This window comes from Sciurus vulgaris (genome assembly GCF_902686455.1).
Source record: "Sciurus vulgaris genome assembly, chromosome: 5".
Lineage (NCBI taxonomy): Eukaryota > Metazoa > Chordata > Mammalia > Rodentia > Sciuridae > Sciurus > Sciurus vulgaris.
In genome coordinates, this window is record NC_136465.1 from 167,794,512 (window position 1) to 167,822,406 (window position 27,895).

The 27,895-nt window shown below is 48.2% G+C and overlaps 1 protein-coding gene across 7 annotated transcripts in view; it reads right to left on the reverse strand.

Moving 5' to 3' along the window:
* LARGE1 (LARGE xylosyl- and glucuronyltransferase 1) overlaps positions 1-27,895 on the reverse strand; it is a 493,033-nt gene that overhangs the window by 134,729 nt on the left and 330,409 nt on the right. The gene's annotated exons all lie outside the window — the stretch shown is intronic.

Consider the following 27,895-nt stretch of genomic DNA (forward strand, 5'->3'; position numbering starts at 1 on the left):
TGACCTTATCTAATCCCAATCACTTCCCCAAGGCCCCACCTCGAAACACCACAGTTAGATTCAGTTTCGGTTTACATCCTCTCAGGATCTCACAATGACGGCGAACTTTCCAAACAGGAACGCTTTGAACCCAACCCATAGTCATTCCTGGCCACCACAGACCTTCAACACTCACCCTCTGCCCCAACCAAAACTCTTCCTGTGTTTTCCAAACATGCAGTATGTCCAATCATACCTGTAGCTCAAATCTGTAGCTCTGACCTTCTTCAGGGTCAAGGTCAGGCTCCATTTCGTGCACACACAGAAACACTGGGGGTGCTCTAATAACAAGTTCAGTCGGCACTGGGGAGATGGAGGATAAACCACGATCTCTGCTCACTGTCCAGAGGCAGCAAGAACGGGGTCGCCAGGTGCCACTCTTGGAGGAGCGGTAGGTTAAATAGCCATGCCCCCTCACCTGGGGTTTGCAGGACACTGCTTTTCTAGGCCTGCCAGCATCGCCTCCTCCAACCGTTCACCAGCTCAGCGCAGCAACTCCACGATGCATTTAACCACGGAGACTCCTTTGGCCAGAACAGGTACCAGCATCCTGTATGCTACAGAAGAGCCGGGAAATAGTGCTGCATTACAAAGCAGGATGACAGGATCCCCAGGGGAGAACTTCAAATAAAGTGCCAAAGGGTGAAGCTCCTCCATGCTGCTTTCCTAATTGCAGAGGAAGGAGAGGTCAAAGAGTTCTGTTTGGCAACTGGTTTTGCAGTTGGCTACCCATGACCTTGGCCAAGTCAATTAACCTCTCGGAACCACAATTTCTTCATCTGTGAAAACATAATGAACTGTCAGAGGTTTTCTGTGGAAATTAAATGAGATAGCACATGGAAGCATCCGGCAGAATGCCTGGGAGGAATCTAACAGGTACTCAGTAAGTTTCTTCCTTGCCCTTCTTTCTTCGCAGCACATTGCCAGCAAGGACAGTCCGCATTCTGATTTGGCACTTGAAGACGTGGTGGTTACTTCTCCAGAACAGTCTTCTCAGAACATGGCTGCAGGGTGTTGTGGGACTTATGTCTTCTGTTTATACCCCTGGATGGAGCCAGTGGCTCCACATGTAGTTGCTTCAAGGTGTCCACCACAGCGTCATGTCCACAGTGTGTTACTGTTAGCAAGGTGGCTTTACCGCTCTGGACTTCCATATGCCTGAATTCTGAGACCAACTTTCCTCCCAGCAAGCAGGAGAGCGGCAAAAGCAGGAAGCAGGTAATGATGGGCTCCTCCCTGGTCAAGAACGAGGTGATCCGTAGCTGGGCTGGGTTCCCGTGCACCCTATTGGTATTGCCCTGGGACTATGCCTGACATAACTGGATAGTAGGTGTGACACTGTCTCACTTACCCACTACACCCTGAGCTCTTTCAGAATCGGTGGGGTCTTGTTCATTGGTATCTTCCAGAGCTTAGCCCAGAGCCTGCCAGCTGGTGTAAACACTCAGTAAATGATGGGTAGATGGATGGATGGATGGATGGATGGATGGAAGGATAGATGGACCAAGGGAAGAAAGAAGGGAAGGAAGGAAAGAACTGATCGAAATGCCAGTGGCATATAAACTCCATAGAAACAGTGCCTCTGTCCTTTGTCATTCGCTTTTATAGCCAACTGGACTAAGTGCGTATACTGTAACGGAAAACTAAAACAACATTTGTTGAATGAACAGATGAATGGTCAAATCAACTAACCCAACCTGTCATTTGAAAGTTGGCTGAAAATGATTCCTACTCACTGGCAAATCAAATGCTCTGAGATGACTTCCTGATCTGTTTGTTCCCAACAATTATTAGCTTGTTTAAATATTCACACAAATTAAAGTGAATGGTGAAAGATACCCACAAAAATGGACGTCTCCTACCAGTCAAGCAAAGGACAAAGTTCAATGACAGGAGCAAGACACCGTCCCTGCCCTCCAGAAGCTACAATTACCTAGAATGGCACCCAGAGGAGAGTAATGACAACAGGGCGGAGGAGGAACCGGCACCCTTTGTGGGGTCATGCAAGCCACGGAGCAGGGCCGTGCCACCCTAGCCAGAGTGGGGCCTGCTAGAAGCACAGAGTGAGAATATCAATTAATCCCTTCATGATCCTAATGTCAGAAATGTAAGCCTTTTATGATGCAGTAAAACAATTTTTATGGGATTTTCCATCCGTCTCATGTCTTGATGTATTTTTTAATCAAAAAGGATAAGAACAAGAAGTCAAGCGGGTATAAATCTCCTGCTCATTTCTCTGGTTCTCTGCCCAGGGAGGAGAGGCGGGCCTGGGAGGTGCTCCACAGCTGAGGGGCTGCTGCTTCTGTCCTTCCAGGCAAGAACCTGGGCGTGCCGCCTCCGCTGTGATGGAGGCCAGGCCTGGCTGTGAGCAACACACCCCTCTCCAAAGGCGGAAGTCAAATCTCATGTTTCCAATCACTCTGAATGCACTCTATCTTTATTTCTGATGACAAAACAAAAAAACATTCCTTTCATAAAATGTGCAAACCAGAAAAAAAAGCACAAAGAAGAAGGAGGCGATCGATTATAAACCTAGACTCTTATTCCATGTTTTTGAGATGTACTGATATATGTTTTGACAAGAACAGAATAATGGTAAAACATTATAAACCATTTGCTTCCTTACATGGCTCATCTATAAATATGTCACCAGCATTTTCCATGTCAACCTCTACATTTTATGTGTGCATTCCATATTATTCTATTGTACAGACATACCAAATTTTAACAAGTCCCTGTTTTTGGAAGTTGGACCTGTCTCAAAATCTTCTCATTATTCATAATGGTAAAGTTTCAGTGTTCTCATCTAATTTCCTAGAAATGAAATTGCTATGTCAAATATAAAAAATATTTTTCAAGTTTACATACATTTTCTCAAATGCTCTATAAAAAATGCTCATGGGATTTACACTCACTCCAGCAAGAAGTGTTGACATTTTTTCTTACCTTTATTATCTCTGCTAGTGTTTAATTCCTGTTACAGGTTTCACTTTTTTTGTTTCCTTGTGAAGTGAAACACTTTTCTCATGTGTTAAATGACTTATTGGGATTCACTTCTTCAGGGAAGAACATAAAATCCTTTGTTCATTCCTTCCTTACTTTCTTATTGATTTGTAGGAACATTTTACATATTGAAAGACTGATCCATAATTTTTCACCTGTGATGTGTGTTATCTGTAGAGTAGTTTGTTTAAAAAAAAAAATTGGGGTGCTCTTTCCTCTCCTCATTCACCCTCCCAATTTTTCATTTGCAGTTTCTTGTCTCCTTACTTGTCAAGTAGTAACTGTCACAGCAAGAAAGACAAGAAGCGTCAGTGGGTAAGAATTGCTACTGAATGTTGCTTGACCTTGAACCCCCAGGAGCTGACATGGGGACCACAGAAGGCTACTAATGAATATTTGAGAAATGCAAGAGGGAAAGAATGAAGGGTGGAGAGAAAAGCAAGAATGGCAGCTTGGATTTGTCCAACGCCATGGCCATCAGCCAATCCTCTGCAGGAGGAGCGGCATCTCTGAGGTTTCTCTATGCTGTGACCCTGCCTGCTGCCCAACTTAGGCCGGAAAGAGAAGCACCACCATGCACTGCAGGGATGTCACCAATCTGCCTGTTGGATGAGCAAAGGGAATTTCTTCAAGGTGGATGGCCCCTGGGTAAACTCTGCCCCTAGAGCAAGTGCAGACCCAGGTGAAAGCTGGCAGTTAGTTCAGAAACTGATTATGTGTCCATTGTCTTAGACAAAGCCAGGCAGTGGGCACTCAGGGGACATAAACGCTTCATGACATGGGGGTCAGAGGCTGAGTCAAGAATCTGGATCAGAAAGCCTACATTAGGGTAACGGCCAGCAGGGCAACTCCAATCCTCAGGTTTCTCACCACCTCCATGGGGGAGCCCCTACACCCAACAGAAAGCACTTCCCAATCTGCTAAGTGTTCCCACAGTGACGGGGACACTGTATTGCCAATCTGGATTAGGAATGAGGTGGGGTTATCTTGCCTGAAGCTCTTGGAGGCTGAGCAGGAGGGAGGGTGATAACTGAGAGAAACCTTGGAGACCACCCTCTTGCAAAGGGTGGGGCACCATGGTCGTGGGTGAATAGACATTATTCTTGCAATTTTCTTCGTTCTTCCTCTTGTCCACTTCTCTTCTTGGCCTTCTCATACATTCAGACTGTCATTCTGTGGCGCTCTATTCTGAACCCCATGCCAGCTCCTGGGGGGCTGAAGGTTGGGTAAAAATTCACTAATGATCCTCAAGAGACTCACAGTCTCTTGGTCTCTAGGAACATCTCCTTCATATTGGAAGAAGGTCTTTCTGGGAGGGTTCCATAGAGCAACTGGTCACTTCCCCTAAAGGAATCTCTTTCCTTTACAAGATAAGTCAGAGTTAAAAGAAGGGATGGGGAAATAAAATGGGACATTTGCTCCTGGCAATGCCTACACCAGGGTTTGGGCACTGCAGCTGCTCTGTGGTGCTGGGAAATCAGGCGGGCAGAGGCTACGTGAGGGATAAGACCAACACAGGGGGCCTTCAAGCAAACCAAGCAACACAACACCAGAAACTTCTGCTACACAGCTCCTTTCAGCCAGCCTCAGGCCTTCTGTGGTCTATTTACCAATATGGTTTTCTCTACCCTCTCTTCTGATTGTAAACTTTCAATCTTTTTGGAAATCTTGGCTGGTCTGCTTTATACGTGGTTCACACTGGAGCCAGACGGTATCACCCCAAGGGTCAGCAAGCAGGCAGCAGCAGAATGGAAAGGCCCGCAGGTGAGGGTCACGTGCAGCAGGCCAGAGGTATGCTTCTTCGTCTAGCTCTTCTTCTCAGAGAAGGCATTTTTAATTCCAGAGCCAACCTGGAGAGCCACGGTCTCATTACCGTAATGGAAATGCTTTCCTCATAACCAACTGTCCAGCAAAGCTTGGGGATAAAATTGATATGGGGTGGGGAGCTTAGAATGGCAAACCTGGCTATGGAGTGCCCAGGTCCAGGGGACCAAGAAAGCTGTGAACAGATGGGGACAGAAAGGGGCAGGTTAGGAACTGCATGCCAGCACTTAAAGAAAGATGGGGACAGGTGAGAGTGACCAGAAAAGTAGCCAAGGGGAACTGCAGAGGAGGGGCTGGCAGGGCTAATGGATGCTGATAATGATCGCTGATGCTCTTAATTATAACCGCGAGGCACTCATTAAAGGACGACTGAATCATACTCACTCTGTGAAACTGATGAGGCAGGCCGGTGGGCCACTGGCTTCTAGAATCTTTTTTTAGGAAGAGGGCTTTGCAGATCTGGACAGGGCAAGAGGCGGCCACCATGCACCTGTTGCCTGTGCACTTTGGTCTGCTCCTCAGCACAGCCGGGCAGCAGCTGTCACGGTGGTGGTCTCAGAGGTGCGGCCCAGGGCCAGTGGGAACGGATATTGAGATTTTCTGGTAATCTCTGAGCACACAGGGTGCACACTGCAGAAAGCAGTGACCTGGGCCCATGCCCTCTGCCCTGTTCCTGCAAATACGTTCAAGGCACCGACCCGAGCTGCCGACATGACACCTTCTGAAGGGGCTCCTGGCCAAATACGCAGAGGAATAGCAAAAACCCTGGGGGCAACTTCTGATGTCTGTGTTTTAAAAAAAAAATGATAGTTCTGATATTCTTCTCACTTCATCACACCATCTTTCCTAATAAAACAATAAATATTTATGGGGCCAGATGCTATGGGTGATACAAAGAAAAATGAGCCCTGGTCCCTCACCTTGAGGAGTTTCAACTTAATGATCATATAAGAATCTTTCTTTTTCCAAAACCAATGTCATCATGATTTAAATGCAGGCCCAAGACTTGTTCCATAAATCTTACTATGAATCATACTTGGGAAGAGGGTAATGTTTCTGGAAAACAAATGTTACGCGATGATAAATTTCCTCTTTTCCCATCTTCTAGAAGGTTCTGCATCTTAAGGGGGCAGCAAAGGCTAAAGGACCCAGGCAGAGTGGGCACGGCCCCCTCTCCCCGATTTAAATTAAGACTCAGCTAACTGTTGCTTTTACTCTGTCTCCTCCAAATTCCTTTAGTTCCATCTGTCAATAGCTATGGCATCAGGACCAAAGCCATTGCCATCTGCTTCAGGTTCAATCTCGCTCCTGCCCTACACCCCCTCCTCCCCCACACGCCCGGGTGGGCTTCCTGTCACTTAGAATCCTGAAAACCCCTCACCCCACGTCACACATGTGTCTTTGGTTTTTGTACAGACATTATGCATATTCCTTGAAGGAAATTAAGGAAATAAAAATCCACAAACCAGGAGTAATTGTAAACCCAATGACGAGACATTATCAGGGTTAAGATTTTAGGGAAGATTGGATGACTTTTTGTCAGTTGGATTATTTAGTTTCTTTTTAAAATCTTGTACTGATTTCTACCCAATTAAGACATGGTTTGGGTTTTAAGTCAGAACATAACCCAAGTTCAGTCATTGGGTCAAATATCACATTATCGGTGAGGCCGCTCTGACCCACCCGCCCTCAGGTTTAGGACAGTCCCTGCTGTGCCCTGGCCCACCCTTCCACCTCTGCCCTGTTTCCCACCGAGGCCTGTGTGGCCACCCAGCGAACACACACACTGCGTGTTTCCCCAGGCAGAACAGGAGTCCCAAGAGCACAGGACCTACGTCTGAGGTGTCTGCTGCTGTGTCCCGAGCGTCCGAGAATGAAGGGCTGCTGGGGAAGTGGGGGTTATCCCGAGAAGAAGGAAACCTTCTCTTTTCCCACAGGACAAAACACTACAGGTTAAGTAGCTCTAATTTGAGAGTGTGGTCTTTGAGAGACTCCCAAAACTGAAAGACTTCTGTCCTCAACACTTCGGGTAAGGGAAGCCCACTAGAAACAGAACCGCAGATTGGGACGATGGCCCTGCTGATCTGCCACTCGGCCCTTCTGCCAGCAGGGGCATGGGCAGGAATGAGAACAGGAGACTGGGGTGCCAGCATAGGCTCTGTTGTACACTCGTGATCCTGGGCAACAGGCTCATCCACTCTGGCCCTCGGTGTCCTTCTTTATGAATCCCAGGGCTGGGTGAAGGCTATGCCTGAAGGTGCTTTCATTTCTTTGTTCTATGACAGCACGAAGACTATGGAGCCAACAGCATGAAGCTTGTGGAGTTTGACTAAGCCAAAGAAAGGAGACACTTACCCTCTCTTCCCTTCCACAAGTGGGGCATTTGACAGTTTACAAAGTGCTTTCTCTTACATTATCTCATGAATTTTGTCTATTAACTAATCAGCCCAAAAATCTCAAGCAGCCTCAAAATGAAGCACAGTGCACCTACTATCAATGTCCCGACCAGAGAGAGGCTGGGGATCCGTCAGTGAGACTGAACGCAACTTCGGAGCCGGGGACGCCAAGAACACCAAAAGGCAGGAGTTTGTTTCTACATAATCCATCTAATCATATTTAAAGACTCCCTCAGCAACTGTCGCAGCCCACCAACCCCAAGGGGGCCGCACGCCCTGGTGCCAATCCAGCCATCCTCAACACCCCCGGTGCTGTGGCCCAAAGGCTTCAATGGACACAGAACCAAACCAACATACATGGGCTTTTCTAGCTCTCACTCCCCATGGGCTGGGGTGGGGGGTGGTGTTGCAGAATTCTCAGAAAGCTGGTACTGAAACTTCTGGAACAGATTTAGGAGAAGACATCAAGATTCCTATCTTATCTGCTGGGTTATGTAACTGCTCTTATTGTAATTCCGTGACTGTTATCAAAAGCCTAGATCTGAACTGCAGACGCGAATATTCCTTCTTATTCTCTCTCTGGATAAGGGACTGCAGCCCGAGTTTATTTTCTAGTCCCGCAAGCCTTCAGCAGCCAGCCATTTTTTTTTTTTTTTTTTCACTTTTTTTTCTTTAAAGCAAGAGTGCTTCAGGGCCACGGTAAACTCAGGCTCATCAAATTATTCATCCATTTGCCTGTTCAACCATCTGATGGATAATTACTGAGCATGTACCATCAACAAGACACTGACTTAGGCAACGGAGGTAAAGAATCTCATTCAAATTGGACAGAAAGAAGCAATTCCTAAAACCAGGAGTGAGCCCTGCCTCTCATCCCCACCCGTGGTCTGCTAGATTCCCTGGTCCCCACTGCATATTGCTGATGGAGATCACCAATTCCTCTCGCCCAGATTTGCATCTGTCTGATAGGCTCCTGCATTGCAGCCTGGGGTGCTTCTCCCCTGACATAGCCTTTGAGCTGCTAGGCTGGTTCATGAGTCACTCAGTTCAGGACCTTGGAGAGTGCTCTGGTTTTAAAGGGCTTTTCCTTCAGCTGCCAAGCTGGGTAATCAGAGGAAGTGCCTATTCATCCCAAAGGGTCAGTGTGCTTTTGGAATATTGGGGGGTGGAGGGGAGAACAGACTTTCAAGTACGCGGTGTGGTGCTGTTGCTATCAAGAGACGACTACATTTAAGGCCACGGAAGTCACTGAAATCTGGAAAACAAGTCTGGTTCTTGGTCAGCTGTTCTGGAAATCAGGTACGGCTGGGTAAAAAATCCCTGTTCTGCTACTCCTGGGCTGCAGGGTCATCTAGGACTTGATTTTGCAGATAGCGTCAGTTTCCCTGTCTGCAAAATGGAGATAGTGATATGCTCGCCCTAGGCCTGCCATAGGAGTACATCAACGATGCCACTTATTAAGCCTTTGCTGTGGGTCAGGCACTGCGTGAAGCAGCTGAACGTAACATAGAATCTTGTTTAATTTGGTTGTGCTACTCATGTTAGCCTTGGGGTAAAGGTGCTGGTGACGGATGTTGCCATGTCTGTTTCCCAGGAAGAGGGTTTTTCTGAGTCACTGGAAAAGTGCAGGGTTCAAACCTTTCCTTGGTGCACAAAGGACTTCTGAGAGGGTTGATCTACATGTTTAGAGTCTAATACGGCTTAGAGTCACTGGCTTCCTGCAGCCATTTAAATGTAAATGTATAAAAATTAGAGAAAATAAAAATTTCATTTCTTCAGTCATTGCAGCAGTATCTCAGGCACTCAGTGACCACGTGGGGCTAGTGCCTACCATATCAAACAACACAGACACAAAATACTCTGTCTGTGCAGAGTCCTCTTGGACAGATCATGGGTACAGAAAATAAGACATGAGAGAAAAGTCAACAGAGAGGCGTGAGGCTTAATTCCATGAAAGTTCATAAAATTTCAACATATTTTCAATAATTTTGCAGGACTAATAGGTTCAGGCTGCTCTCACTTTGGGGCTGTTCTGATAAAGTACTTTCTGGGGTATATGGATGGTTTTATAGGATAGCTTTAGTAGCTATGGTTACTAACAGCTCAATGCCATTAAAAGGTCTTAAATTTTCACATCTTTTACTAATTGGCAGAGATAAAGACATATTAAAAAAAAGTCATATAGAATCTGCTCCTACAAGTCAAATGGTCCCCTATGGTTTGCCCAGACTGTGTTAATTCTGATCACCACACTAAAGAATACTTTACCCACTGCGCTCTAGTTATCATGGTCTGGGGAAATCTTCCTGAAATTCTGAGCTGCAAGGAGCCATTAGTCTGGGTCTTACCTGTCTCTCTCCAATGCTCTAACTTGCTCCCAACTCCCCTCGGGCCATGTCCCAAGTTCTGGCTGCGAATGACACCATAGCACTCAGCTTCCGACCTTCACAAGCACCACTTGAGCTCAGCCGGCGGCTAGGGCTGGATCCCACCACCCCCTAACTGCCCTCGCCACTCAATCCCCATGCAGCAACCCCTTCCTCCCTGCATTCAACAAACCCTCGTGGAGTCCTGCTAGGCGTCCAGCACCACACTAGGGGACGGGGACGCGGCAGGGAAGACAACCGAAAACAAGGTCTAACCCGTCGCCTCCTGGAGCTGACACTGTACTGGCAGAAGACAGACAACAGATAGATCAATAGTCAAGGCCCACAGAATGTCAAATGTGTAGCTACACAGACCAAAATATGAGCATAGATTAGGGGGCGGTTGGCTTTTCTTATTTCTAGACATTAATTATCTTCACGAATTCTTCGAACTTGTCCTTCAATTCAATACGCTTTTATTGAACATTTACTAGATACAGAGTTCTGAGCGCTGGAGTAAAAGCAAAGAACACAACGAAATAGAAAGACCCAGCATGAGACAGCTTATATTCTAGTGGCGGAGAGAGACAATAAACCCAGTCAGACACAGTGGAAGCTCAGGGGACGCTGAGGGCTGAAGCAGGTGGTGGAGGGGAGGGGAGAGGAACGCCTGGCCGCATGCAGGGGCTCACTGCTGGAAGTCACAGTGTCCACATCTAGTGCACGTCCCACCTCCTCCTTCCCCACCTCCCCTCCTCCTCTGAGCACTGAATAAACCAGTACCCTCTTCTGGAGCGCTCGTCAATCCTCCCAGGTGAAGTTATTTGCTTCCTTACCTGGTCCTCCTGGAGCCTGGCAAGTGTGTGGCGAAGACCTGGTGAACCCAGTGCCCAGCAAGAGGACATTGATTTATGCACATGGGTATGCTACTCCCACCAGGTAAGCACCTTAACCATCTTCATTTCTTCATTTGAAGCTCACAGACCACCACCACAAGCCCTGCCCTACCTGAAAAGTAAAAACAGTGCCCCTGCACTTTGTCCTTATTCCAAACAGAAGTGATTTTATCTTTTCTTTATATTTATTTATTGATTTGGGTGCTGGGGATGGAACCCAAGTTCTCATGCACAGTAGGCAAGTGCATCTACCAGTTAGCCACACCCCCAGCCCGAAGCTGTGTTATTCCTTCCATCGTGTTCTTTTACCAGGAAGGACTGATATGCCATTGAAATAAAAACAGTATGAAGCAAGTGTTTAGAGTTGCTCCAAGAACATAAAGGCTGCTCAGTCCGTGGCCACTGTGGCCATCACCACCATTAATCTAAATGGATTTTTAACGTCTCTTTTCTAATGACTTTACTTCACTTGTCACCCGTGCATTACTGAAATGCTTCCAATTGCAGCCACTGGAGTGAGATGAACCCTGACCTGGCTTCCCGCTGAGCCCAGGTGGGTCCTCAGCACCGGGGATGGCTCGCGTTGGAAGGCGCTGCTTGCACTTCCGTTGTCTCAACACTCTCAAAGCCCAAATATGGTGGACATGCTCTTTTTTTTGGAGCCTGTGGTACTGACATTTTGGGGGCTCTCTGTTCTCAAAATGAGTTCCCGGCCTCTGGAAGCCCCCTGAGCTGGAGAGCTGCTCACTCCATGATCTCCCTGCAGCACGGGCCGCCCCCTGGGCTCGCTGCTGACTGTGAATCCATCATCTCTTGCGCACCTGTGTGTTGTCGGCACCTTTTCTGGAAGGGAAAGAACCTCAGTGGCCCAGCCAGACAACCCCGAGCCCGACACCCAGAGCCCCAGGGCAGCGGCCATGAGACCTCCTGGGGCAGAACGTCTTTGAGACTCAGAGTCTTGTCTTGTAGGCCAGAGACAGCGTGGCCTGCTTGGACGGCGGTGTGGGGGACGTGCGCCTCTTCATCTGACAGCGTGGGCACGTGGGACACGCAATGACTCTGAGTGCTGCTGTTCTCCGCCCACGAGCACATTCAGGGCATTGTGGGAGGTGGAGGCCCTAAGACATGCTGCTTTCTGAGTAGTCGGCCACTTACTCCAGACGGGGATAGAAGATGCAGCTTCAGAACTCCTGCTCAGGAGCCAGCAGGACGCTGCATTTTACAGGATAGGAAGGGGCTGGGGTCATTATACCCACATCCGTGGAGGACCAGACAGAATCTCTGATAACAGCAGTTAAAAAGACAAATGCATATCCTCAACTGACTCTCCCAGCCAGCTAGGACTCAATAATTTAAAAGACAATGCTGGATGCTCATATCAAGGTGAGAGAAAATTCTGAAGATGAAAGAATCTTCTCGAAATTTCCTTTTAATTAAAGTGTGGGCTGGCTGCATTTCTCCTGAGCCCTAGTTCTTTGCCTGTGAAGGGGGAATCACAGGGGCTTTTGTGTATACAATAAGCCACTTAATTTGAAACTGAAACTCAATCATAAATCTTACAGCTCCACTTTAGTGCCCAGTACAGGGTAGGTGCTAAGAGCTTTTGCAGAAGTAGGAATCTGACAGTCCTGTCGGTTGGTACTGCACAGCAGAAACTAAACCAGCTCGCCAAACTGCGACAGAAAAGACAAGGAATTCAAGATGGGGCTAAATTACTCTGCAATGTAGTCAAGGTCAGGGCAAAAGAAACCCATTCTAGAGTCTGCTGTAATGCAAAATTTCTGCTGAGAGGGAGGCTAAACCAGGAAGAGTGAGGAACACCGTGGACTGCTTCAAACTCGGAGGTTGCAAAAGCACTCCTGGCAGTGAGCTGCATAGAGGGGGTGCCTCAGAAGGGCTGATGACAGAGAAGAAGCAGGTGGTACACAGGTTATAGCAAGACAGATGAGGCCCGGTCACCACTGGAAGATGACAGATGAGCCAATGCGTCACTCAGGGAGATGCCAGGGAAAGGCATCCGCACGCTCCAGTCTCTGAGATAAAGTCCCCAGAGCTGACAGACACAGGGGTCAGGAGCTGGGGCTGTGGGGTCCGAGGCCCAAGGGACAGAGCTGGCCCACCTTGACTAATGTCAAGTGATGCTAGAAGAGGGTGAGGAATGATATCGGGTGCACACCTGCCAGGTGTACTCTTCTGCCTTAACACCTGGCCTCATTTTTGATCATCCCCTAAGTCCTTTTTAGTGGATAAACTGCCTTGATTTTCGGCAGAGGAAACTGAGCCTCTAAAGTAACACATCCCAGTTACAAGGCAAAGAGGAAGCACGAGAGGGCTTGTTGCCATGGGTCTGAAGGACCAGCGTGTGACTCAGAGACCTCTGCAAAGTCTTCCACCAACATGGTGCCTGAGAGGCTCCCAGGAGAGAATACACAGACCACATTGGCCCGTCAGTCAGGGACTGAGTTCTTTGGAGTTTCAATTTTTACTTTAATTGTTTGTACACGTTTTCAATTTTACCATGTAATACGATTGTGTTTTAACAGAAAAAAAATGTTTGTAGTTACCATATGGAAGGACAGCCCGTCGTGGGGGCTTTGAACAGTACTGACATGATAAGGGGAGGAGGGCAAGGCAGGGCCAGCATGCACCTGTCGTGAGGGGCGACCCTTCCCACCATGCTGTCCCCTCTTTGACAATCCATTTTCAGGGCAAGATGGACATTGTCAGAGTGTCCCATTAAAGTCAAAATAGTGTTTAATGGCTGGCTGACGGGAGAGGATCAGCATCGTGGCGCATAACTTGAGTGCACTCAGAGAGCGAGCCCACGCCGTGACTTTCCTGCTAAAATCCCTCTCCGTCCGGAGGGGCATCCCACTGAGCAGGAGAGCAGGGTGCTTTTAATATGCTCCTATCTGTCATTTATGGAGGTGACAAGGCTGCTCAGACCAATGGTGATGAGAGCTGAGTGTTGGTGCTGGGCCTGGTACTGGCTGGTCTCCTTTCTTCACGAGGATCACCCCCTTAACTCCTCTGCACGACACAGAAGTGGGTGGTGCTAGTGTACTTGTTTTGCAGATGAGAAAATTGAAGACGCAGAGCTTGGGGCATTTGTGCAAGGTGACCCAGCTGGGACTTCTTGGGCTTGGGACTCCTCCCCAGAAGTTGGACTCAAGAGTCTTTATTTAAACAATGATCCCAGGAGGCCTGGCTCCTTGGTCCTTGTGGCATAGTATAAAGTCATAACATCGGTGGACCTGCTCCCCTGAAATCCTCAAGCTGCCTTCCTACCCACTGTCTTCTGATGGGGGAGGGCTTGTGAGACATGGTCATTTGCAAAGTGCAGGGCAGTTGCTCAGTCCCTGACCAAGGCTGTCATCTAAGACGTGCTGCCCCAAGCACGGCGATGCTCCTTTCCAGCTGACAACCGGCACAAGGATAAATGTCCAAGTGGAATTTGCCTTTTAAGCTTTTTGGCCCGGAAGCCAAGTCTGAGCATTAATTTATAGGTGCCAGTGATGCTTAGCAGCTGTGTCACACTTTGCTGAAATAGACAGTGCTACACATGATCATGTGACAAGGTCCAAAGCCACAGGGCCTGACTGTGACCTGGAATCCCTCCACTCACAGGTTGAGGGGTCCTGAGCCCCGAATCTACCTGCCAGGCCTTAGCTCCCCACCTGTGAAATGGAGGTGCGAGCTCACTGTGAAGATTAAGTTTCCCCAGGTTTAATGCTACTTGATGGCTAGAGTTAATAAATAAAGTGACTGTCCTGCTACTAAAATACCACACAGATTTAAGCATGCTAAAGCACCTCACACGCCGTGTTCCAGAGATGATGATGATGATGATGATGATGATGATGATGATGATGCTGATTCCATTAAATTATGAGACATTGTGATGCTGGATTTTAATCCTTTGGATCAATAACATCTGGACCTTATAAATGTGTATCTTTTAAACAATTTTAAACTGCTTTCCCACCAATTTTTTCAAGGAGTTTCACAATTCCCTGGCAGGGAGGCAACTCAACTCATGATCCTGATTTTGCAGGTGAGAAAAGAGAGGTTTAGAGAGGTAAAAGAACTCCTTAAAGTCACTAAGTGGGTTGGTGACTAGTCTAGTCAACCCCGACTAGAAATCTGCTTCCTCCTTCCCTCTGCAGGGCTGCTTCCCAAACACCTGCAGATTCTGCAGAATCACAGCGAAGAAAGATGAACAAGGATAATCGGCCTCTCCAGGATCACACAGCAAGCCATGACAGGGCTGGTGACCGTCCTTCCCTCTCCACCCCTCCAGGGTGGACTCGGTGCTATCACCTGCACCCAAGGGTCCAGAGGAGAGCCACTTGCCCACACTCAGTCATGCCACCCAAGCCGAGTCTGGAATGACTCTCACTTCCTCGCTCCTCCCTGTTCTCCACCGGGGGTGCGTCAGCAAGGCCTGGGGAGCAGCCCTGACCACACCCCAGCCTCACCCCCACCTGCTGCTCCTCAGCGACGCTGGCCTCCTCTCTTCTCCAGCCTCGCTACCTCTCTCCTGCCTTTGCGTTTGTGTTTTCTCCTCCTGGAACACCTTCCCTCCTCTTCCTTGGTAACGTTCTGGCAGCAACCCCTCCCGCCCACTGGTCTCTACCAGGTTGTGATGGATATGGAGGATGAGAAATTCTCAAAATCTTGAGACCCGAGAAAAAGAAAAGCAAGTAAGAATGAAGGCCACACATGGACAGCTGTCATCTCCCAGGACGAATGTTCCCAGACGCTGGCTGCAGGCAGAGAGGATGTTCCATCATCCTCAAAAGGAAACAGTCCTTAGGAGGCGTTATCTCCTCCAAAGCATGACCCTTTTTAGGCACTGTCCACTGACCTGGACAGAAAGGGGCCACATTCCTGACTGTCCGAGCAAAACTGACTCATGCTCACTAGACCACCCCTCGATACAACCTGTACAAACCCAGGCCCTTTCTTTGTTCAGTAGCTCACCTTCCACCAGGAGAGTGGGACCATTTCCTCCCCCTGAATAAAAAGGAGCTGAGATGACACGTGAGGTCTGCAACCTGCCCGATCATTTTGTGCTAACAGGTTGTCTTTCTTATCCTTCATAGCACTGGGCATTATTGGAGTTCTTTGCTCGTTTATGGTCTCTCAAGCCCCTTGGTGGCCTTGGTCACCTTATGCAGTTCATGGTACAGGTCCATACTCTAAAAATCTGAAATCTGAAATACTCTGAAACTTGAGGCTTTTGAGTGCTCATGCCAGGGGTGGAAAATTTCACACCTGCTAATACTGGTCTCGAACATCAGGATTGGGTCCTCATTTCCCTGGTGTGGAAGATTAGACACCCAAGAAACACCAAGACAAGAGCAGAAAGTAAATTCGATTTAAAGGACAGAGCAGAAACATACTTCTCCAGTGGGGAGAAGGGATCCAGAATTGGACCCGAGGGAGTGGGGGTGTCTTGCCCCTTTATAGATTTTAGGTTTCCTTTCTTTTCATGCCTATGTGACCAAAAGGCAGGAGTGACCAAGAGACAGGAAGAGAGCCATCCACGGGGTGAGTCCTTGTGTTGGAAAGAGATCCTCCTCCTCCCCTGGAGGCCGTTAGCAACAGGTTGATGGGGAAGTGCTATCTACCAATTTGCTCCTGTCCTTTGCTCCAGTATCACGGATCTCAGGTGATTGGCTGCAGTCAAAACATTGGCCCATGAAAAATACTATATAAAATCAGCTTGGAGATATGTGAGTGAGGTATAGGTGAAACCAACGCATCGCAGGTTCAGACTTCGGTCCCATCTGCAGGATATCTCATTATGCATATGCAAATATTCCCAAACCTGAAAAATCCCAGATCCAAGACACTTCAGATCCCCAGCAGTTTGGAGACTCAACCTGTGTAGAGTGTAAAAACCAAGCTTCCCGCTCCCAGGGGCACTCGCTGGAGAGGTCAAGTGGAAGTTCAGGTTTCGGTATAACCAATTTTTCACAGCTGAAGCCACTCAAGGGTCACGATCCCCTTAGACACTAACTTTTCCTGCAGTGGTGTGAATGTTTGGGTCCCCCAAAGTCGTAAATCGAAACCTGATTTCCAGAGTGACGGTGTTAGGAGGTGGTGCTATTGTGAGGTGATTGGTTCACGGAGTGCGACCCTCAGGAGCGTCCTTATGAAAGAGACCCCAGAGAGCCACCGGGTTCCTTCCACCAAGTGAGGACTCAGCAAGAAGCCACCATCTAGGAACCTGAACATGGGCCCTCACCAGACCAGAATCCTCCAGCGCCTTGATCCGGCCTCCCCAGGCTCCAGACCTGAGAGAAAGACCATCTGTGGTTTGCAGAGCGCCATCCGAGCGCTCCTGTGAAAAGCCTGCACGGACTGAGACAGGACTCAAGAGCACTTCCTCTCTCCGAGCCCATGGGCTGAGCGAGTCATTTCCCACAACTTTGTACAAACCTGTGAAGTCCTTCTGTCCTGCCCAGAAAATGCTCTCAGACTGTCTCCCACTCCACCTCCTTTTTTGCACTCAGAATCCCCTACCTTGCCTCTGTGTGACATTCAGTGAATGCCTCCTTTGGCATGAGCTGCCTTGCCTGGTAAGGAAATAAATAATAAGTTCAACTTATTTTTTCTCTCTCTTTCTTTATTCTTTGTTCTGTTCTTGTCTATAAAAATGGGCTCTTCCTGAGTATTCTGCAAAGACCAGAATACATGTAGGGACCCAAAACCCAGACACAGGAGCAGGACTGAAGAATCGAGAAACAAGTTCTACTATGTTTTTAGACAAAGGAAAACTTCGAACAAAGTAGTAGTGCCTGCCTCCTGATGGTCGGTCCAGAGCCAGGCCAATGCAGTGCTGGCTCTCCTAGCTTCTCTGCATACTGTCTAAAAGAGGCTTGTGCCTCCGAGTTAATTCATATAAGATCCCTGCCAGAGCTTCGGGCTCTATTTTTGTCAGTTTTTCAATGTGACCAAATGTACAAGGTGTCCGTGACATGTTCAATAAGCAAGAGCAGCTATTCTACAGCAAGGCATGAATATCAATGAGACGTGTTAATAGCGACCTCCCACATCCTCCCAATGCTCCGCTAAGTAACTGAAGTTAACTTATACACCGTCATCCGCTACCCGCACCTGGGTGTTTTAGAAGAGCTTTTACAGACTCAATTGCAGTTTGTCTGCACAGCACAAAGCGAGGTTTACAGTGCACACATTTTACAGATGGGAAAGCTGAGGATCACAAATGGGATTATGGCTCTTGGCTGCCCCAGGGGTGCAGGGATCTGAAATTAACCTTTTCGTTAATTACATTTCCTTAACCCTTAAATAAGAGTAAGAGTCCTCTTAAAAGGTGGTTCTCTTAAAATATTCTCTAGATCTCCTTAGAATGAGTTGGTAGGGAAAAGCAAACTGTGATTGAGCCACCTTCTTCAGAAAAGTCAGAGGGAGGCGAATTTATACTATTGATTTATATTAATGATTTAGCAAACAGATTCTTATTAATGATGTTGCTCTTAGAATTACTGCTGTAGTAGTCAAAAGTGTTGGAATTGGCTTACATCCTAAAGCGTATTCTTCTGAACACCTAAGGGCTAGCAGATCTTTCTCTTTGAGATTTAATTTGATTTTGAGAAAAAGCCAAGAATTCCATGCACTTTTTTTTCTTTTTATTGTAAACAAATGGGATACATGTTGTTTCTCTGTTTGTACATGGAGTAAAGGCATACCATTTGTGTAATCATAAATTTACATAGGGTAATGTTGTTTGATTAATTCTGTTATTTTTGATGAATGGATAAAGAAACCGTGGTGTGTATGTGTGTGTGTGTGTGTATGTGTATATATATATATACACACACAATGGAATATTACTCAGCCATAAAGAATGATAAAATTATGACATTTGCAGCAAATGGATGAAATTGGAGAATATTATGCTAAGTGAGATAAGCCAATCCCATGCACTTTTAAAACTTGTAAATAAAATGGTAGTAATGGAAGGTAATAGGGTTTATTCTTTAAAAAAAAAAAAAACTGTATGGTTTTAAAGGCAATTCTGTACATGACTTTTGGGATGACAGGCATCCAGAACAGCTGCTCAGAGACCACATTTTGCCTGCTGTGTTCTGCAGGATGAGACCACTTCTCTGTAGCAGGGTGGGCTCTGGGGTCAAAGTGGACCCCAAGGCCAGGGCTTTTTGCCTTGAATGTGGTTAGGGTACCTAAAGTAGATGCTTGTAGCAGGCTAGAGCTTGTGGTTTCCTCCTGTCTACTCCTTAAGTGGAACAGACCTCACCTAGGCTCAAAAATACAGACCCTGTCTGATGAAGACCATTGGCATTGCCCCTTAGTCAACGTTACCACTGGACAAACAGCTGGGTAAGCGAGCCCAAATGGCACAGCCACCAGCTGGAACAAAGTGCAGGAGTCTTTTTCCCCCAGAGGTGAATGAGGAAGCCCACAGCCCCAGGGGTGGATGCAAATCACTAGCTACCCAAATGGAGTCATCCTAAGGGCAAAGATGAGAGATGGATCCTGGAGAAACACGGCGGAGCCACCTGATCCTGCCCTGCCTCTCCAGCAATCCATCCCTTTATCATTTAAGACAGTGGGTAAGAATTTTGTCCCCTTGCATGCATGCAAAGACCTGAACTCCTCTCCGATCCCGTGCAGCGCCTGCTGTAACATGCTCGGTAAGTCAGGACACCACTCCTAATCTAAATGCATACACACTGAAGTACATTTGCAAACACACACCGCGAGAGGTGAGCCCACTCCGGTGTTTCTCTCTCCTACGCACGAGTTTCTCAAGTAGAGGTGGGTCTCATCACCCGGAATCCCCAGGGCTCCCACAGGGCTTTGCCAACAGGAAGGTGCCAAGTGGCTGGTGCTTCTTTCAAAAGACCAGCAAAATGAAGTTTTGGAACATCTTTAGGCAGCAACAGGATAAGCAAAGCACCTACTTTATCTCAACCTCTCAAAATCTGCACTCTTACCTGCCAATCACAAAGACACTCTTTGAGAACCACCATGTTGATAACTGACGGAAGGGGCAACCACAGTCATGGTACATGGCCTCCTATGGGTGACCATCTGATATAAAAACTCCAGGTGCCAAGCTGGGGGCATCCCAGCTGACTGGCCTGCCAGGCGGGCAAGGGCAGCCCTGCCAGCTCTGCCTGGTTCTAAGTGCAGGCCCCTCCTTGCTGACCACAAGTCTTCAGCAGGCTCCTCGCCTCTCTCTGAGTCACTATCCACAGAGACGGGGCCAATGAAAGCACCTTTGCTTACCTGGCCGCTGGGAGGTTCAATAAGGCAATATGGAGGAAGCCATTGGTCTAATAAGTGGCGCTGTCAACAAATGGAAGGTATCGTCATCATTATCATTATTATCTTAGCACTGGCTTACACAGAAGTCAATCCAAGAGAGTGGCTTAATGGAAATTCACAGCTAAACTACAGGCAGAGGCCATCCCCAGAGGGAATGGAGGGGTGTCCTCTGCTCCCTGCACAGGTGTGCATTTAGGGCAGAGAGACACATCACCATTGCTGGACCAGGGAAAGGACTTCTGGAAGCTTCTGGAGAGCTCACAGAAGACTTCCCTGCCCGGCACAGGACCCTCCAGTGATGGGCCTAGAATACAAAGATGAGATGAGAGCTTGGGGGTGGGGGGACAGCTGGTGTCACTTCAAAGCAGCTTCAGGGCTGTGTCTGAGAGGTACCGGATTGAAAATGATACATTAAAGAGCAGGACTCAGAAGGCAAGAGGATTAGAGCCACTCCGAGTCAGGGACGAAGCTAATGAGGCTTTTCTTGTCACCATCTGTAAAAGTTTATTACTTATACTTCAAAGGCAGAGAGCAGCAGAGGGGCTGGGGAGAGGTACTACTTCTCAACAGAGCAGAGCAGGACGCAGAAGTTACCGAGGCGGGGAGGGCTGGGCGGGCGGCCCTGTCTGCTGCCAACGGAGTCCCAGGGGGCCAGGACCCGGGAGGCCACGCCTGTGATCATCAGTAGCAGCCGGTGGTCACAGGGTGGAGGAGGATGAATGGGAAGGAAGATTAATCAACTTTAATGCAGGGAGATGGGCTGCCTTCCCTGACAAGGCCTGCTGGATGCCCTTGGTTGGGATCTGACACGCTCTGGGTTCTTTCCTGGAGCTGGCAGGAGGTAGCCCAAATCTTTCTCCATGTCAATCTGCTTAACACCTGGTCATCCGTCAGTATATATCAGCACTGCTCGCCATGCCTGGGGGCCCAGATGGGGCAATCGGGCGTGTGCCAGGACTCTTCCTCCCCAGCCCTGATGTGGGAGATGATGCTCTGTCTCCAGCCCCAAGCACGTGATTTCCGATGGCTTCCAGTAGAGTCGGGGACATGGGTGTTAATTACAGAACTGTGCACATCGACTCATAAAAAATGACAGTTGTAGCAAGTACAATGAAGGAGAAACCCAGTACTGGGGGGTGGTTAGGGAACAGGAGGGCTCTACCTGAGGCAGCAAGAACAGAGGTGAGGTTGAAAGAACATGCAGGAGTCGGCCAAGCAAAGTTGGGGTGGAGTGGCCTGTGGCACCCAGGGAAGAACGTCCCAGCTGGAGGCAAGAGCAGGAGTAAAGACCCCGAGGCAGGGAGGATGGCTTGTCCAGAAACACAGGACTCCTTGTTTCTCAAAGGAGGGAGCCAGGCAAGGGGTGTGAGGCTGAACGGGCGAGCAGACTGAGAGCCATCTCTCTCTGTACGTCAGCTTTGTGTGTGCCCCTTCCCCTTCAGCTCCTACTGTGTGCTTTTACAGCACTGTGCACTCTGGGCTTTCTGCCATGCTTCAACACATAGCATTACACTGAATTCTTATACCAACTCATTCTGCTAGAAGACAAAACAAGAGTTGACAAATTCAGGGTCACAGAGGTAGAAAGTCCCCAAGCTGAGATTCCAACCAAGCATGCTTTGGAAACTCCAGGGCCCTCAAAATGCTAAGTATGGAGTACCACCTTGCCCAGCCCTCCCACGCTCAGGTCTACCTCAAGAGAAATGAAAACCCCTATCCATGCAAACAGCCACGTGTGCAAGTTCATAGCAGCGAGGTTCACAGTAGCCAACAAGTAGAACTTCTGTGCTCACTAAGTGATGAGCGAATGGACAGATGAGGCACAGCTACACATCTGGATGCCATTCTGCCAAGAAGCAATGTCACGCCAGCCCATGCAAGAACACAGGTGAAACTTGCAAGCATCATGCCAAGTCGGAGAAGCCAGACAGAAGAGGCCATGTGTTGTATAATTCGAGTTCTGTAAAGCATTGAGGACAGGCAATGTCACAGAGATGGAGTGTAGACTAGTGGTTTCCTGGGGCCTGGTGAACAGGGAGGTGACACTCCTGGGCATAGGGTTCCTTCTGGGAGTACTGAAGGTTCTAAGGCTGGACTGTGCTGAAGGCTACATAATTCTGTGATTCTGCTCAAATCAACGAACACTGAAGTAGATGAATCATACACCATAGAATCATATACCCTAAGGTATGTGAAATACAATCCTCAAAAAAGAGAGTAGCAACTAACAGTCCCAATACAAGACCAATAGACTGGCCTTTGGATTCCAGCTCTGCTGACCGCCGGGCAGTGTGGAACAGCACCCCTGGAGCCGTGTGAGGCACGAGAGGCCAGCACCGACTCATGGCGATGCTCCACTGCCCACATTCCACCTGGAGTGTGAGTGTTACCGCTGCAGAGAGACTCGCGTCTATAAAAAGAAACAGCAGTCGACACAATGTCACACCTTAAGAAGCTGCAGTGACTTCTGGGGCTGCAAACGGCATTCGAAAGCACAATGTGCTACATTTGCAGGCAAGGCTGCGTGCCTCAGATCTTTTCTATATGTCCCAGTTTGGGTGCAAAGACAGAGCCAAGGTGGCTGCCCTAGGGCAGAAGGGAGCCCATGACCAAAGCTGCTAGGTAGGAGGAGGCAGCTCTGTCTGCAAGGCCTCCATCTTAAAGGTAAAAAATGCCCAGCACGCCAAGGGTTCCCAGAGCCTGTGTTCACGGGGCTGGGCAGGTATGCAGGTTCACAGCCTGTCTACTACCCCTCCTGTTCTCTCCCTACAGGGCACAGAGGGACCCTAAATCAGGACAGGGTCAAGATCAGTGGAATAAAATGGCCTGCCAGCAGTCAGCACATGCTTCCTGTGGCCCATCTGGGTGCTGGGCTGGGCTGAGGTTCTGGCCTGTGAGGTTTGCAGAGGCATGCAGGCAGCTGTCTGGAGAGGTGCCATTTCCGTGGCAGAGATGACAGGATCCACGGCAGGCTCGCCTAATCCCCCATGCAGCTCAAGGGTAATCCCCATCCCTTGAAGGGCTGCAAGAACTGGGGCTGGTTTCCCAGGAAGAAGGAAAGCCTAGCCTGGCTCATTAGGGATGCCATAGACATCTGAGAGGGAGCTCTGGGAAGAGGGAATCATTGTGCATGGTGAGGGGTATAGGTCGGAACAAAGGGAGAAAGACAGGAGACGTGGGGCTGGATGTGAAGAACTGCTCAAAGGCCAGAGCCCTCTGGAGGCACAACCAGCTGCCATGACAGGTGGTGAGTTCCCTGTCAGGGAGAGCAGGTTCTGTGCACAGGCTGCCTGATGGCTTGGGTAAGATAAATGGCCATCCCAGCTTCGAAGATTCTTTGTCATGGTGTCCTTTCAGGAATCAATTCTTGGGTCCTGTCATTTGGAATCAATCCATTTCTTTCCACAATGCTTAGTGTGTTAGATCTGACAACCACCTGGCTTCCAGAGTGCCCAGCACCGTCTTCTACAAAGCACTGGCTGGTCTATGTTGGATGCAACTGCACATGGAGCATCCCGAATCTGAAAATCCCAAATCAAGAACTTCTTGAATATCATGGCACATGACCCTGCCAGGTGGAAAATTCTACATGATGCATCTTTTGTTTTATGTACACAATTATTAAAAATATAGTATAAAGTCACCTTCTGTATGAATAAAGTGTATATGAAACAGACACAAATTTTGTGTTTAGACTTGGGTCCCATCCTCAAAGTACTTCTCATTATTTATATGCAAATATTCCAAAATGCAAAATAAATAAATCATATTCTAAACCCCGCTTCTGAACCCAATCATCATTTTGGATAGGGATTTTTACCCTGTATCATGCCATCTTCCTTAACAGGAACTTGTTCATTTGTCCCAGACGCCCCAGACCCTGAAGCATAGGAGATGTGAGATGTGCAAGTCACAGGGCAGTGTCCTTTGCTTCCAATCACCACCTGACCATGGGGCTCACAGCCAGGTGGTTCTTTGGCCCTTACCTGGCTCCCCTTTAAGATGAGATCTTCCCTGGAGGGAGGGATGGGGTCTCATTAAAATCTCTCCATTAATGTAAGGATGCTTCAAACATAGTACATCCTAACTTTTTTTCTTTTTCTTGCTTTTCTTTTGGCTTTTTCATTCTGATCTGAGGACACAGTTGCTACTTGTGGGACAATTTTCCATTTAGGCACAGCAATAAAGGACAACCTTGCGCAAGGCACAGAGACCAGGCATTTCCTGGCACCAGAGGTGGAGCTGCATCAGGTGTATACGTCTGCCCCGTTCTCCTTCCTCTTGGCCGAAGCTGAACCTGACTTTCAATATTCCCCTTGGGCAGTAGCTGAGAAAGTGAAAGGGGGCTAGATGAATAATCCGTGCGGTCACAAACATATCTCCTTCTTCAGTTAAGATTCTGTTGGGATTCTGGCTCCATCTGGCCTGTTCAGCAAGCAGCCCACCTTCTCCCAAACTCCATGGGACTTGTTAGGGTAGTAGAGGTTGCACTGGCCAGAGGCAGCTCACAGGAGCAAGGCAGGGCATTCTCCCGAGGTCCTCAAGCCTGAAGGAAGTGAAATGGGGAGTCACCAGAAACTCACAGGACCCAAGCACACACATCCCCCTTGCCATGGTGATAGTCCTAAGGTTGAGCTGCCATCCAGCAGGTGGTAAGATGGCGCCCTCTGCACATGCATTGATTTTTTCAAAGGCAGAGGAGGGAAGGTGGGCCGTTTGGCTCAGCAAGTTACAAATGAAGCTGAGTTGCCTGTGCAGGTCTCTGACGCGAGGTCAGTCCGAGAGGCGAGTTCTGCGAACGTGGCTAAAGATGCCGACGTGCCTCCCAAATGAGCCCAGCCAGGGAAAGAGATCCTGACACTTGCTGCAATCTGGATCAAATGTGATAACATGAAGTGAGATAAACCGAACACAGACGTGCACAGAGTGGGATCCCATCTCTATGGGATACACAGAGAAGTCAGGAGGAGGATGGGGGGTCCAGGGACTGGGGGGAGGAGCTGGGGATAACTATGTAATGGATGTGGTGTTTCAATTTGGGAAGATGAGAACGTTCTGGAAATGGATGGTGGGGGTGGCTCATAACAGAGTGAATGTAGTTAATGCCACGGAGCTGTATACTTAAAAACAGGTAAAATGGTCAATTTTTCTCATGTGTATTTTACTATGATACACATGAAAAATAATTTTTTTTTCTCTTAAAGAAGGCAGAATCTGCCAGGTCAAGTGGTGCCCTGCTAGAGACGTGCTTGGAATCCATGAGGGAGCTGAGGGGTGGTGTCACGGTCTGTGTGGCGTGGGCCGGAATCCCATCCCCACGGGACTACTGCAGACTCACTCTTCACAAACAACCTAGCGGCTCTCACTAGCCGTCACCTCCTGAAAGAGGTGAACCTTTAACTCACGCACAATTGCTACCTCTCCTTCCCAAGTTTCTGATGAACGTCCCTAATATTTTTTGCCTCTGGGCTGAGGGAGGAGAGAAGACAGAAGTGACACAGCCGCGCTTCCCTTTGATGACTCCCTCCCTCTCCTAATTAACCAGACCCCACACAACCAAGCAGCTGCCAGCTTCAAACACTTCCACGGAGATGAGCTTTGATCACGGTGGAGCACCGTGTCTAGACAGAACACGAGGATTCCATGCAGCCAAAATCAGACGGTGTCCGATCCGACTCCACTCAACTCAGTCCAGCGCTCTGAAGACCGGGGGGGAGGGTCACCTGGGGCCAGGCATGGTGCCACCACGGGGAACTGGGAGGAGTGAGATCCAACCCCTGCCAACCTGCAGGAGCCTGGTGGGTCCCAAAGTCGCCTTTCTTCTCTTCCAACATGCACTGTGTTCAAAGGGGGACCAGGTGTGAGAAGAGGGAGGATTCCATGTTGAGGAATTTCTTGGAAGAGTTTTCTATTTGGTAACTGGACACCAAAGTTTGCACATTTGATTTTCTTTCTCTCTGAAGATTCTCTTTGTTTAGCTTCTCTTCTTCTCTGGTTCTATTCTCACTAATGCAGAAAGAACTGTCATTTGGTGGCCTCATCTGGCCGTTTCTGTCATGCCTGTACATCGCTCTGTGCTTCCAGAGAAAGGCACGCTGTGCATGCTGAGGTGCCACAGCAACTGCAAAGGTGCATCCCAAAGGTAGATCCACAACTTTCCCATGAGCCCCCACCGGAGGGCTCACACTGGCAAGTGTTGAGAACCCTACTGCATGCTATTCCTTCCTGTGGCTGTCCTCCCAGGAGAAGCATCCATCCGACTGTGATGGTGTTTGCACGTGAAAGAAAGATATGGCAGAAATATGTCGAAAAAACCCAGAGTGAATTCAAATGGTGGGGATGTCTTTGAACCACAACTGCTTTCGGTCTCTAGAGTCATTAGTGCTAATTACTAACAACTACCCTGGTGACAAGTGCTGGCAGTTACTTAGCTGCTAATTGGCTTCAATTTACCGCTCTGATTGTGTGGTCACAGGTATATGTTTGCTTGGGGAGTGAGGAAAGGAACAGGTATACCAGGCCTTAGATTATCCTTACAAAAGACAGACCCTGCCTGCACTGCTCAGCCTAACCCAGAGGCTCTCTAACTTTCCCTCCAGGGCTTGGTAAAGAGCAGAGAGCAGCACCCCTGCTCCTGTTATTGATTGAGTAGGTCCAGGTGGACCCGAGACTCTGACCAGCTAACAAGTTCCCAAATGATGCTCATGCTGCTAGCCCTAAGGTCACCTACTGGGAACCACTGGCCTCATCAATACTGTCCCTACAACTTTCAGTTGAGGCAGGATTCTTCACCCTCTCTCAGCTGTCCCATCTGCAAAATGGAGACAACGCAACCTAAGTTAGTCCTGGGTCTCAAGTTCAATCTGATTCTCAAGCACACACCACTCAATGCAGGGGTGAAACAGTGCTATGTTTAACACAGGGACATTATGCCAAGATGGGGACTTTAGAAATGAGTGATTTGTTAGTGTTTTCCCCAAACCTAAGTGAGTGCTTTACATTTGCTCTATTCTCCATTTCATTGGGACCACAATGAATCATAGAAAGATTAAAGGAAGAGCCAGTGATGAACATATACCTGGGCTCCATCTAGCTATGATGATTCAGCAATCAGGAAAAAGCCCCATGCTCATCTCTGACCTTGCATTTCATCTCTACGTAAGACCTAGACTGAGAATGTGTGAATCCAGTAATAAACAGTCCAGCACCTAAAAGGTTAGAGAATTTTGTCAGTCAGTCAGTTTTTCATAGCTGTGCCCACAACACCCAACAACAGCTTAAAGGAGGGGAAGTTTATTTGGGTTCACGATTCCAGAGGTCTCAATCCATGGTCAGCCAACTCCACCCTCTGGGCCAGAGGTGAAGTATCATGGTGGAAGGCGTGGCAGAGGGAAGCAGAGAGAGAGATCGAGGAACCAAGAACAAAATATATAATCCCTAGGGGCCCACTTCCCCCGCCATGTTCCATCTGCCTATAGTCACCACCTGGTAATCCATTCAAACTGGTAATCCATCAAATGGATTAATCCACTGGTTAGGTTACTGCTCTTAAGCATTTCATTTCCTGGTAATCCATTCAAACTGGTAATCCATCAAATGGATTAATCCATTGGTTCGGTTACTTAAGCATTTCACTTCCTGCATTAACATAGAAGCTTTGGGGAGACACCTCGTATCCAAAACATAACAAGCACAAATGTGAGCAGCGACCTCATTATTCCATACAACCAAACACCATAAGCAGGCAGTGTGTGGGGAGTCAAAAAAATTAAACAGTAACGGTGACGGCCATTGATTAGGCTCAAACCACACACTAGGCAGTGTGCAGGTTAGCCCCAGTCCCTGCTGCCACCTTGTAAGATGTGGTGGAGGTGACAGCAAAGGAGAAGACAAGTCCTTAGCAGGTCCCAATATTTTATACATATTTACTTATTTAATCACCATGACAACCCCATCAGTTAGGAACTTTACAGATGTGGACACTGAGCCACAGTGAGGTTGAGTAACTTGGCGGATGTCATTTTGCTAATAAAAGATGCAGGTAAAATTT